An 11,219-nucleotide genomic window follows, 5' to 3' on the forward strand; every position below is an offset into this window, starting at 1 on the left:
TTACCTGGTAAATATCACTCTCATTCCACCGCATAGGTGGGACAAAGTCATTGTTATGCAAGTCCAAGTCGAGTCGCAAGTCATCAAATTCATGACTCGAGTCTGACTCGAGTCCAAGTCACATGACTCGAGTCCACACCTCTGGAACGTTATCTAAACATTCACAACAATAATGAGGTTTTCTGCCATGCAGTTTATGGGCGGTAACGGCCATTGTTTTTTTGGGTCTAATATGGTTGTGTTTTGTAAAACATGTCTTTGTATACCGCCACCACGAGTAGCATACCATGCGGATAGGGATCATTTATTTCGAATGTTTGAAAAAGTTTGATGTTGTACACACCCCAAGTACAAGACAGGATTGACTTCATATTTATATGCTTTTAACAAGATATAAACGCTCTTCTTCTTCTTGGTTTTTTCGGTAAAGTCACGTAGAAGGGAAGTAATAAAATAATAAAAATAAAACATAATAAAATGAAACAATTCTCACGACGTTTCGGCCACAACGTCGTGAGAATTGTTTCATTTTATTATGTTTTATTTTTTATTATTTTATTACTTCCCTTCTACGTGACTTTACCGAAAAAACCAAGAAGATGAATCCCTGCAGTCACGAAAGCTTTAAATTGAAACGCTCTTCTTCCTCGTGCACGAGGAATGTGTTTTATGTAATGTGCATTTTTTTTTATTTTCATATACTGTACTGCATTAGAACAACATATATTTTAAAAAAAACTTTAGCATTTTGGGTCTCTCCACTGCTCTTCATGCCACTCATTCTTTAACTTTCAAAACTATTTCATTGCGCCCATAAAAAAAAAACTAATTAATATTTTAAACTTCATGAATTGTAAGCCCTTATGTTTTTTTTACGAGAGCTTCTATGTATTCGGCGTGTGCTGCGCCATGCCAGATTTATGTGATAAGATCTTTTGCGTATTTTTGTAAATGTTTTGTGAAAGCATTCATTTCATATTTGGGTTTAACGAGCTCGGCTTCTCATGGAAAACTCAAAGGCCTGCATTGTCATTCGCAATGAATCGATGTTACATCATGTGCTTTAGTTCTCTTGCCCAGGCTTCCTGTCATTTAAAAACTACAGCACAAAGGGTCCCTACTATGAAGCAGATATACTGTACATCAGGCCATAACGTGTCACTGCATTTAACATGGAGCATACTGTACATAAGCTTTCTTTGACATCGGTGGGGAATCCAAACTGATGTGCATTTAGTGATGTAGAAGGGCTGAAAAGGTCAATTTAGCACGGATATAGTGCAGTCGATGCATACAACTCGACATTTAAAATCCGAAATATTTCAATTATGGGCCAGGGTCAGCCGAAAGGTCTAGATTTCTTTCATTCCCGTGCAAAACAGTTAAACAATGAACCAAGTAATTCACCTCCTGCCTGTGGAAGATGACACGAAATTTGGTGGGTTTACGTTGGCACAATTTCTGGCTAACTCCAGAAAATCTGCAAAAGTGTGGTAACAAACTCTCCCTGAATCAGCCCCGGATTATTTTAGTCTCAGCCATTTCTGATAAACAAAGATGCTGACTTTTCCATAGACTTTCTGAAGTGAACAGCATACTGTTTTATGGATGTGTAGTGTTCATCACCATACAGTACTTCGTTTTCCACCTGGTCGCCACAGAGAGAGATGTGTGGAAGAGTTGATGAGGTTTATATAACATCCAAGAAAGTGTCACGTGAGAGATCACAATTACAGTTGCACAGCATATATCTTGTTTCAGGCAAATAGTGCAAACGGAGGGTGTATGTTCACAGTCCCTCGCCTTGTATGCAATGGAAAGTCTCTCTATTAACACACACCTTCATGTAAAAACAATAAAAAATATTAATACTGCAGCATTGTGATAATGGTTAGTATACTACCGGGATAACCTGGCGACCTTATGTGTATGCACAGTAAGTGATGTTTGTGACGAGTGATATCTGAAGTCTTGGTTCCTCCCTTAAACCCACTTTGAGCAGCATGGTGAATTATGATGAAGCAATCCTTAAAACTGAAACAGCACAGGTAGGCCACCATCCAGCAGTATATTTACAAAGGGTTGTGAAGTATTATTGATCGTGTGGTATAATACAGTACTTCACTGTACTCTACTTGAAACAACGTGAATTTATGTTGTTACTAATTCTGACAAGGGTTGGTTTAGGGTGCGTACATTTTAAATGGTTTATGTGCAGTCATACGTTATGTATTGCTATTAATGTAAAGTCCGTCACATGTAAAATATATTGGTATGTTATAGGTGCATTGCATTAGTTTGTTTAAGCATTTGATGACTTGCATTCATCATAAAACCAAGCCAAATACATAATTACAAAAAATCGCCCTGCTCCCAAAATATTTGGGCTAACTGTTTTTAAACATGAAACTTTAGTCGTAAATTATAGGAAAAGCAGGCTTAAAAATCAACAATACTGCACAACAGCTATAATGAATATAACACGTGAATTTATATTCTATGGGCTGTGCAGTGACAAATCGTTAAACAGCAACGATATTTTTGAATTACAAACCCGTAAAAAAAGAGAGTGAAGGAAAACATATGTAGAAACTTCATTTTTCAAACATATATGCGCACTTTAAGTGCCAAGTTTTTGCCAGCACACGAAGCATTAAATGTCATGAAGCAGTGCAGAAAAGAGGTGGAACTGGTTAAATCTTTCAACAGTCAATCGTCTGGCTGATGATAGGCCATTCAGATATTTAAGACTCCACTGGAGGTTTCTCTGCACCATTGGAGCTCGGCCCACATCCAGTTCCTAATTTGGTGACTGAGAGCCGAGCTGCATCCCCTGATGCATTATGTAGCCCGCGTATTGCTGACAAAGCAATCAGCACGACTGGTAGGCAAGCTTTAGTTGGCGCCCCAGAAACAAATCTTTCATTAAGGCATTTCTCATGTTTGAGTAAAATAAAACCGAGGGCCTTCTTGGCTATTGGTTGATAGAATAAATAGCAGTGTTTTTGGTGCACTGCAATACATTTGTTTGTGTATGGAAGTGCCGTGGTGTGTATTGGTTATTAATACACTGGGTAGTTGACAATTCATTTGTTATAAGGATACGAATTCAAAACACTCAATATGCTAACAGAATATTGTTATTTGAGCATACACTGCATATGGTTTTCATTTATTTGGAATGTTTTAATAGAAAATACTAGAAGCTTTCTCAGAATGTAGGTTTTTGAAATATATGATGCTTGTTATACGAACTATATAAGGCCAATGGCACGAAGGAAATTGTGTATTGTGGTTTCTATTCATTCAGATAAAGACATGTTTAATTTTAATAATAAAATAAGCAAGCTATTTAATATGCACGTTTTCATACATACCATATATGCATATGAAAACATGAAAAACACCTTGAACAAATTAAATTAAAAATAAATCCAGGCTGTATTCATATGCTATGAAGAGTCACTCATCAAAAGTCGTCATTATGAGTATCATCCACAATCCATCCACTGTTGGATGAAGGTTTCCCGAAGCCGTCACCATCACTTAAGGTCTTGCGATGCTTTAATCCGTTTTATTGACAGATCTCGTAACTCCATATCCAGGGTTATTGTTCTCTCGTGTGCGTTCAACTAATTTAGCTCCCATTCCATCACCATTCAATATTTCATACTTGTTAGAGTTGTGTCCTTCCCAGATCCCACTTTTGTTTTTTAGTTTATATATATATTTTAAAGGTTTTATGGTGATTACATACAGCACAAGTGTGAGTAGTGGTGTGATACAATGATAATAGGTAGTGGCAAATGTGATTGGAACAGGGCAACATGACATGGTTAACTGGTTTAATGAGCATAGTTTATGACAAATTACCACTACATTTAAATGAGATATATACTGAGGCCATCAAGAGCACCTATCACAAATTTAGTGACTAAAATAGTCCACTACGTGACAATGCAGTGCTTCCTGGTCAGCTAATCTTTGAAAACTTCTGCTCAGATGCAAACGTATATTGAACTTCTTTCACACCGTACGTAGCCAACCGTGCTAATCGGAGGTGCAGGGAAAGGGCAACAAACTGAACACAAAAAGCAGTCCGAAAGAAATGTGTTTTCAATTTAGATGATTAAAAATGCAGAGCTTCCTAATATTGTAAGGAAGAGCGTTCCAGACGGTCACATAAGCGCATCTGAAAGTTCGCGATGCAGTGACCATCTTTGTTCGATGGTTAGCCAAAAAGATACTTCTTCCTCATAATAATTTTACGCTCATTTCCCAGGACCGGCTCACGTGAGCATTAGCATTCTTGAGTAAGCATTATCTGCCAATCCATATTGAAAATATTGGTCCTACTGCAAGCAGCATTCAGGCTTTAAACTAAAACATATGGGAATATATTATAAAGGTGCACAGTCCTGAAATGCAGGCCAAATGTTGCGTTTATTGCAAATTGAATGGGATGATGTTGCACTTACTCTAAACAAAAATGGGAAAGAATAACATTTTAATCTGAAAGCCAACAAGACATCACCAGTGAAAGCTATACTGATCGTACCCCAGGATAACTGTGGAACATGATGGCCAACATAAATGAAAAAAAATCTGTGAATGTAAGTTAGTGAAGGATTCTCAGAAATCAATGCAGATAGAGTCTCGAGCCAAAGCATCAGAGGAAGGAAAGGGGAAGGAAGGGTCAATGAGAATATAAAATCCAGGCTTTGTAAGTGAGAAGGACATGTTATCAGGATAACGTACAAGGCACTGACAAAAAAACTAAAATGCATTTTCCATCAGCCGGCTTCATTCCATACGGCAGTCCAAACTTACAGGAGATTACAGCAGTGACAGTGGACATGAGTGGAGGAAATGCTTTGTGATGTATTGGAGGTTTGACAAAGAGGTGCCGTGCAGTACTGGCTAAATACTATATGCCCCCTAATCTTCCTTACAAGCCCTTCACTCCAGAAAGGGTTTGCTGTATGATACAGTCTCCCATGATTGTGTAGAGAAATTCCGACGGACGTACTCGGAGACGGAGGTAAGTTAAGTGCTTTCGCCAGGGTTTATTAAAGCTTATCAATAATACACAGGGTACACAACTCCTAGGGGCTAGGGGTCCTACTCTGAGTCCGGGTCCCTGTCGGCTAGCTCCGGTCTCTCTCTCTCGTGTCGGATCGTGGACTCTGCCGACTCCACCGACCGGAGAGAGAAGCACCTCTACGGCTACCACCGGCTTCTCCCCAGACTCCCTACTCGATCCCTCTCTCTACCCCTGGTTCCCTCTTCACCCTGCTTAATCTACCCGTTCCCACAGTGACCCCGCTTACGTCACGGGGTATCCCTTAAGTACCCTAGGAGACGTGACGTCATCGCCCTGAACGGCACACCTGACGTCACGTCCCCATTTTACTCCTCTACAATTGTATGCATTTAGATCACTTCTTTGCTTCTGCTCACACAGGCTGCAAAAGCATTATTTTTAATGTCCGTACTGTTGGCTATCTCGCACTGTTTAAAAATGAACTCTTATGTTGCACATATATCTCATGCATCGTGCCCACTGTGGCGGATTGCTGTGATTTATATGATTCCTGTAAAATCACTTGGAAAATGTTGCAAAAAATGTGGTGGTTTCTTTCATTCTAACATTACAATCAACAAGCATGTATTTTCACCTCGTAATTATTAGTGCGCAGGAGGATTACAAGCGTCAATTTGTTTGTCTCATGGTTCCACCTTCGAGATAAGTGCTAGCATTTTATTGCTTCTATTGGATACATTCACGAGCATACACCTGTCAATCGTCACTGCAATGCCTATTCATTTCTGAGACAGGCACATTTAAATACAGCAAAGTCATTGTTTTTTCAAATGTAATTTTTAAAATATTACAATACAAATGAAATAAATAAAATGTACTTATTTTGAATGATATATACATTTTTTGTTGTTCATTAACTGCACCCTGTGATTTCAGCTAATATTTTCTTGTTCTACAGTGTCCGTTAAGTTTTTAAGCACTCCTTAAAATGGAATTGTAAAAACATCCCAATGCAGAAATCTCCTATATTGTGAGCCTTTCTTGCATGTATAATCGGGATTATTAAATGTTAACATTGCGGGTAAAACCACTTAATGGACTGGCTTACCCAGTTTGTGTATTTGAAAGAAACGCGCATTATTGTGTAAGGACACAATTGTCGGAATACATTAAACCTTTAAATATCAAATATTTTATTGCAGACAATGCAATTATTCACTTAGCCTTGTCGTTTGCACACAACCTTTCACAATGCAATTACTGCATTACTGGACTCATTGTTTAAAACATCTGATATGTATAGTTTTTCAGCTTTCCATGGACTATATTGAACGTTTGCATGCAGATAAGCCACACATTTTGGTTAAAAAGGCCCGAGTCACGTATCAATGCAATATATAATTATGGTATGTTGACAACAAATAGGTTTATGCTTTCAGTGTCTGATATGATGTATGGTATTATTATTCTCAATATTTGAGGCCTCATAATCACTGCAGTGAAACATCACAATGGCTATGGGTTGTTCGAATTATGCAGCCACAAGACACTGATGAAATGGTATTCAAAGAGGATCTGAGGGAACAAATATTTGGGTATTTTTTTGTTAATTTTCATGAGTTGCAGTCTTGTCAATACAGATATACAGTGCTCAGCTTTGTATTGTATAGTAATTGCCCATTTTAAAATGTTGATTGTACACCCATTTACAGTTCATTGCCATATACGTTTTTTTGTTGAAAAAATATATTTCGGTCATGAAAAATGTACAGTTGTGATCGCACTTATATATCGAGCCGTCTTATGCAGTGAAAAACAAAATAATCGTGGGCTACGGATTCATTATTAAATAACTGGTTTGTTATTATGCACAAGTTTACCATGATCAGCTTTGTCTAACCTGAGCACTGGTTCGCACTTTGTGTGTTGGAGAAGTATGAGAATGCCTTCATACATTAGTGGCTTGACGAAGGGCTGTATTTTTTATGATAATTATTATATTTTGTTCAGCACGTCACAAATTATCTTTGGTTGCTTCCAATAGCAAGCCACATCCATTCTGATTCCAACACCATACAAAGTGCTGGTAGATTCCACTGTGTATGGATTAAAATGCTTGTATTTGAAAAAAATACAGTTTTTGCGAGTGAGCTGCTTTTTTCAATGACTTACATTGTATTCATCAACTGTCAGCCCCTGCCAAGAATAAAATAAAATGTAATTTTTTGTTGTCTCACCTTAATAATGGCTGCAATAAGCGAAAGCTAAACTTTGTAAAACAGTCCTATAGTTTGTTTACACTGGTTGTGTTTTCTCCCTAGCTGGTTGGCATTCATTTTTGGATTCGTTTTTTTTTTACAAGTTTTACTGTAGAGTTTCCTGAGATAGCCACCTGACCACCAGATACACAATCGGCAGGTCAACTGACAGAGATGGCTGCTTCCTGTTGGATTTAGGTTGGGCAGTGCCGTCTGGAAGAGGAATGCACGAGATGGACACGTTATGATTTTATTGATGCACTTTATAACAACACTTCTTAACTTTCATGGAATACTCGTAGCGTCATTAAATATCACCAGTGCCTCCCAGTGGAAATTTCACACCATAGCCGATGACATGGGAGATCAACACTAAAGAACGTATTCCAACATAAAGCAAATGAATCACCAGAAATATTTATGTTTTGCACCCATATGCACAAAACAATAGCTATTTTCCCATTTTATTCCATTATTCCATAATTGCGTAGGCTCAGAGGCTATATGTCAATGTTGAGATCTACTAGCGATGAGATAACTTCAGGAGAGAGTTTGAGTAATTTTGCTGTTCCTCCGTTGAAGAAGCGCAGACGTCTTGTTCCATAGCATGGATTGCATGGCCACAATCGCACTGTGGCTTGTTTTAAAATTTATATTTATGAAGATATGCACATCGGCCTGTTGATATTCTGTCAAAGCCATGAGGCGCAATATTTGGGTTTCAAATGTGGTGTTTATTCTGGACATTTGCGTTGGTCCACTCGGTTCACCAGCATTCTTCTGGATCTGGTTGAGATTCTGTAACGGCGACAGCGCTATCCCAGAAGGGGCATTTGGATTCGAGTCGGCGACGAGATAATTGTTTTAGATCTTGGTTGATGGGTAGGTGGTTGTTGTTGGCAAGAAAACGTGTAAACTCCCTTGCAGTTGCGTCTCTCTGCAGATATTGGGTGACAACATGTTGGTTTGAAGAGGGAGCCAGGAAATTGGTGTCGGTTTCAGTGTTCTGGTTATGATGCGCATTGCATTATTTAATTGTTCATCTAGAGGTTCAGTGTACAAGCTCCTGAACCATGCTGGAGCACCATGCTCTGCCACTGAATAGATCAGAGATAGGGAGGCAATTTACAGCACATAAGCTGAGCACTCCCCGGGTTGTTCCTGCAGGTTTCTATAGCAATAATTGGCAGTGATGCCACCACGGCATGTTTGTCTGGCTAGGTGCACGTTCAGGCCATGCAAAGTAGCAAAAAAATACTCGCATAAGGTTACAGGACAGGCCAAGATGATATGTTAACTGATTGCTGTAAGCTAGACTCTGCTGTGTTTTAGCTGCTCTGTTTATTTTCAAGGGGTATCACTAGGGCTTTCTTCCAATTCTGCAGAACCAATTCTGTTGCATTTCTGATGATGTCATGAAAAGCACCCTGCACACATCATCACCCACTTTGAGCAGTTCGCTGAGGGAGTCATCACTACCCAATCCATTACTTGGTCTCAGGCCCCAGATCTCTCCAGCAGGCTCTCAGACCCCCCCCCCCCCCACTGGATGGTGTTATTTGGGCTGAGGGGCACCCCTACTAAAACGAAAACCTAAAACCTCACAGAAATGCTAAGAAAATGGACAGACTGAACCCTGGGAGTCAGAGGGCTGATTTCCACATTGGTGGTAAATAGTGGTGGTCATGGAAGTTACCTCTTGATGGTATTAAAGATATTTTGTGACCATGGGCGAGTGAGGCTATTCTCAGCCTACCTGCAACCTCCAGTTTTCCTTATATGATTGAAAGGCACTTTAAACCAATGAGGTAAGATTGTGGTAGCTTTCTAATTTGCAGGCATGGGATGTTCCATAAGTCATCATCTCCTCCATTTGCCCAGGTTTCTGGTTAGGTCTAGTATCCAGAGCTGTCATAGCAGCTGCATGAATACCTCCGATTAGCATGGTTGGCTACTTATGGCGGGAAAGAAGTTACCATACATACAAGTTCCCAATGAATGTGAACATATGGTCTTGGACTCCAAAATCTTGAAGAATAACCCAGAACCATGGCCTATTGATGGTATCATAGGCTTTGACCAGGTCAATATAGGAGAGATGTAGGTCCTGTAGAAATTCTGCTGGAGCATACAGACACAGAAAATTGCATCCATGCAGGACCGCCCTGGTCTGAAACCACATCGGGGCTCCAGAATCTTCTCCTCAGTATGTCTGGCAAGGCGATGTTAAATAATTATTTCCAGGACCATTCCCACCACACTGAGGAGGCAGAAGTTGTTGCAATGAGTGCAGTCCCCCTTTTAAAAAATTACGACCACCAGGGCATCTTTCCAATTCTGAGGAACCCGTCTTGTGGACCAGCCATTTATAATGATGTCAAATAGGGCAGTCTGCACACAAACGCCACCCTCCCTCAGCAATTCACTTGCGAGGAAATCTCTCAGCAGCACTTTACCTGGTTTCAAGCTCCGGATCGCCCTTTGCACATCCTAAACAGATGGCAACACCAACGAACCACTCACAAGGAGCGGCTACTTACTCCAATACCCCCCCCCCCCCCCAAGACTTCACAAAAATGCTCAGCAAAGCTGCAAACCTATTCTTGGGAGCCGGATATGAGATCACCATTCTTCTCCTTTAGGATGGCGATAGGTGTGATGCTGCTAGTTACTGTTTTCATGGTGTTAAAAAGGTATTTGTTTCCTCAGTAAGGTTCCCCGAACCTCCCAGCAAAGGTTGCAGTAAGCCTCCTTGTTCTTAAACGTGGAATGTTGTATCCGGCGGGAGTGGGCCTGCGGCTTACTTTTAACTATAACTAGCCGGAACACCTCCTTCATTCGCCATGGTTTCTGAGGAAGTGTGGACTGTGTAACCAAGCAGCCATAGCATCTGCATGAGTCGCTGTCACCCATTTCCCCTAGGTGTCAGGAGGAGGGGGGGGTCACGATGCCAACCCCAGTTGCAAGCGATGATGACATTCCAGCTTGCAACCTTCATCAGCTAGACGAGACCCGGCCTTTGTGGGTTTGAGTGGGGTCCTTGGTGGATGATTGCTACCACAGTGGTGTCAGAACTGGGTTGATTTGAGCCAACTAACGCCAGCATGACTGAGGATCGAGTGTCCCCTTCCCCTGCTTGTGTTAACTTAGATATGCGTGAAAATTGCCACCACAAAGATCCCCATTATAGCCTAACAGACTGTTGGGGATAATTAAATTAAAGAATATTCCTTACCCCCTTTAAGAATATGTTGTAATTGGTCTTTTCTTCTGTGAGTATTCACCCTGTTTCTACACATCATGAAAAATTAACATAGCTTACAATGATGCTAACTCCATAAGTCCTGAAATGTTGGACTTTAATGAAAGTAGTAGGGGTGCACTGAACAACAACGTGTTCGCTTAAGAAAAGGAAATACTCGTAATATGAATACAAAATTAAAACAGAAAGGGGTTTGTAGATCTAGGGCATTTATTTAAGGTGAACAGGATCAAAATTACAGAAGAAATGGCAATGGAGAACTGGTTTGATAATTTTCTTAAAAATTCAATTTTATAATGAGAGTAGCATACCATTGGCATGACATGGACAGAACACTGCTGCTGAGGATTATCATCACAACATGATACACAGGATAAATATTGTCTGGGGCTTGAACTGACATATAAAAAAATACAATGCAGTTATCTGGGTGGATGGAACAATTTGCCTATTTGACATGCAAACTAATGTACGTTTCAATCCACATCTATTGTATGCAACAATAAAGCTTCAAGTACTTGAACGTCAGAATTCACGGCTGATTCACTGTTTTCAAATGCTGCCTCTCACAAGTCATGGCCAATTGCCACTCAAGTCACTTGAACACAAACACTTTCCCACACACAGATACATGTCCTTGCACGCACACAGCATT

The sequence above is a fragment of the Lampetra fluviatilis genome, chromosome 2 (genome assembly GCF_964198595.1).
Source record: "Lampetra fluviatilis chromosome 2, kcLamFluv1.1, whole genome shotgun sequence".
NCBI classification, from domain to species: domain Eukaryota; kingdom Metazoa; phylum Chordata; class Hyperoartia; order Petromyzontiformes; family Petromyzontidae; genus Lampetra; species Lampetra fluviatilis.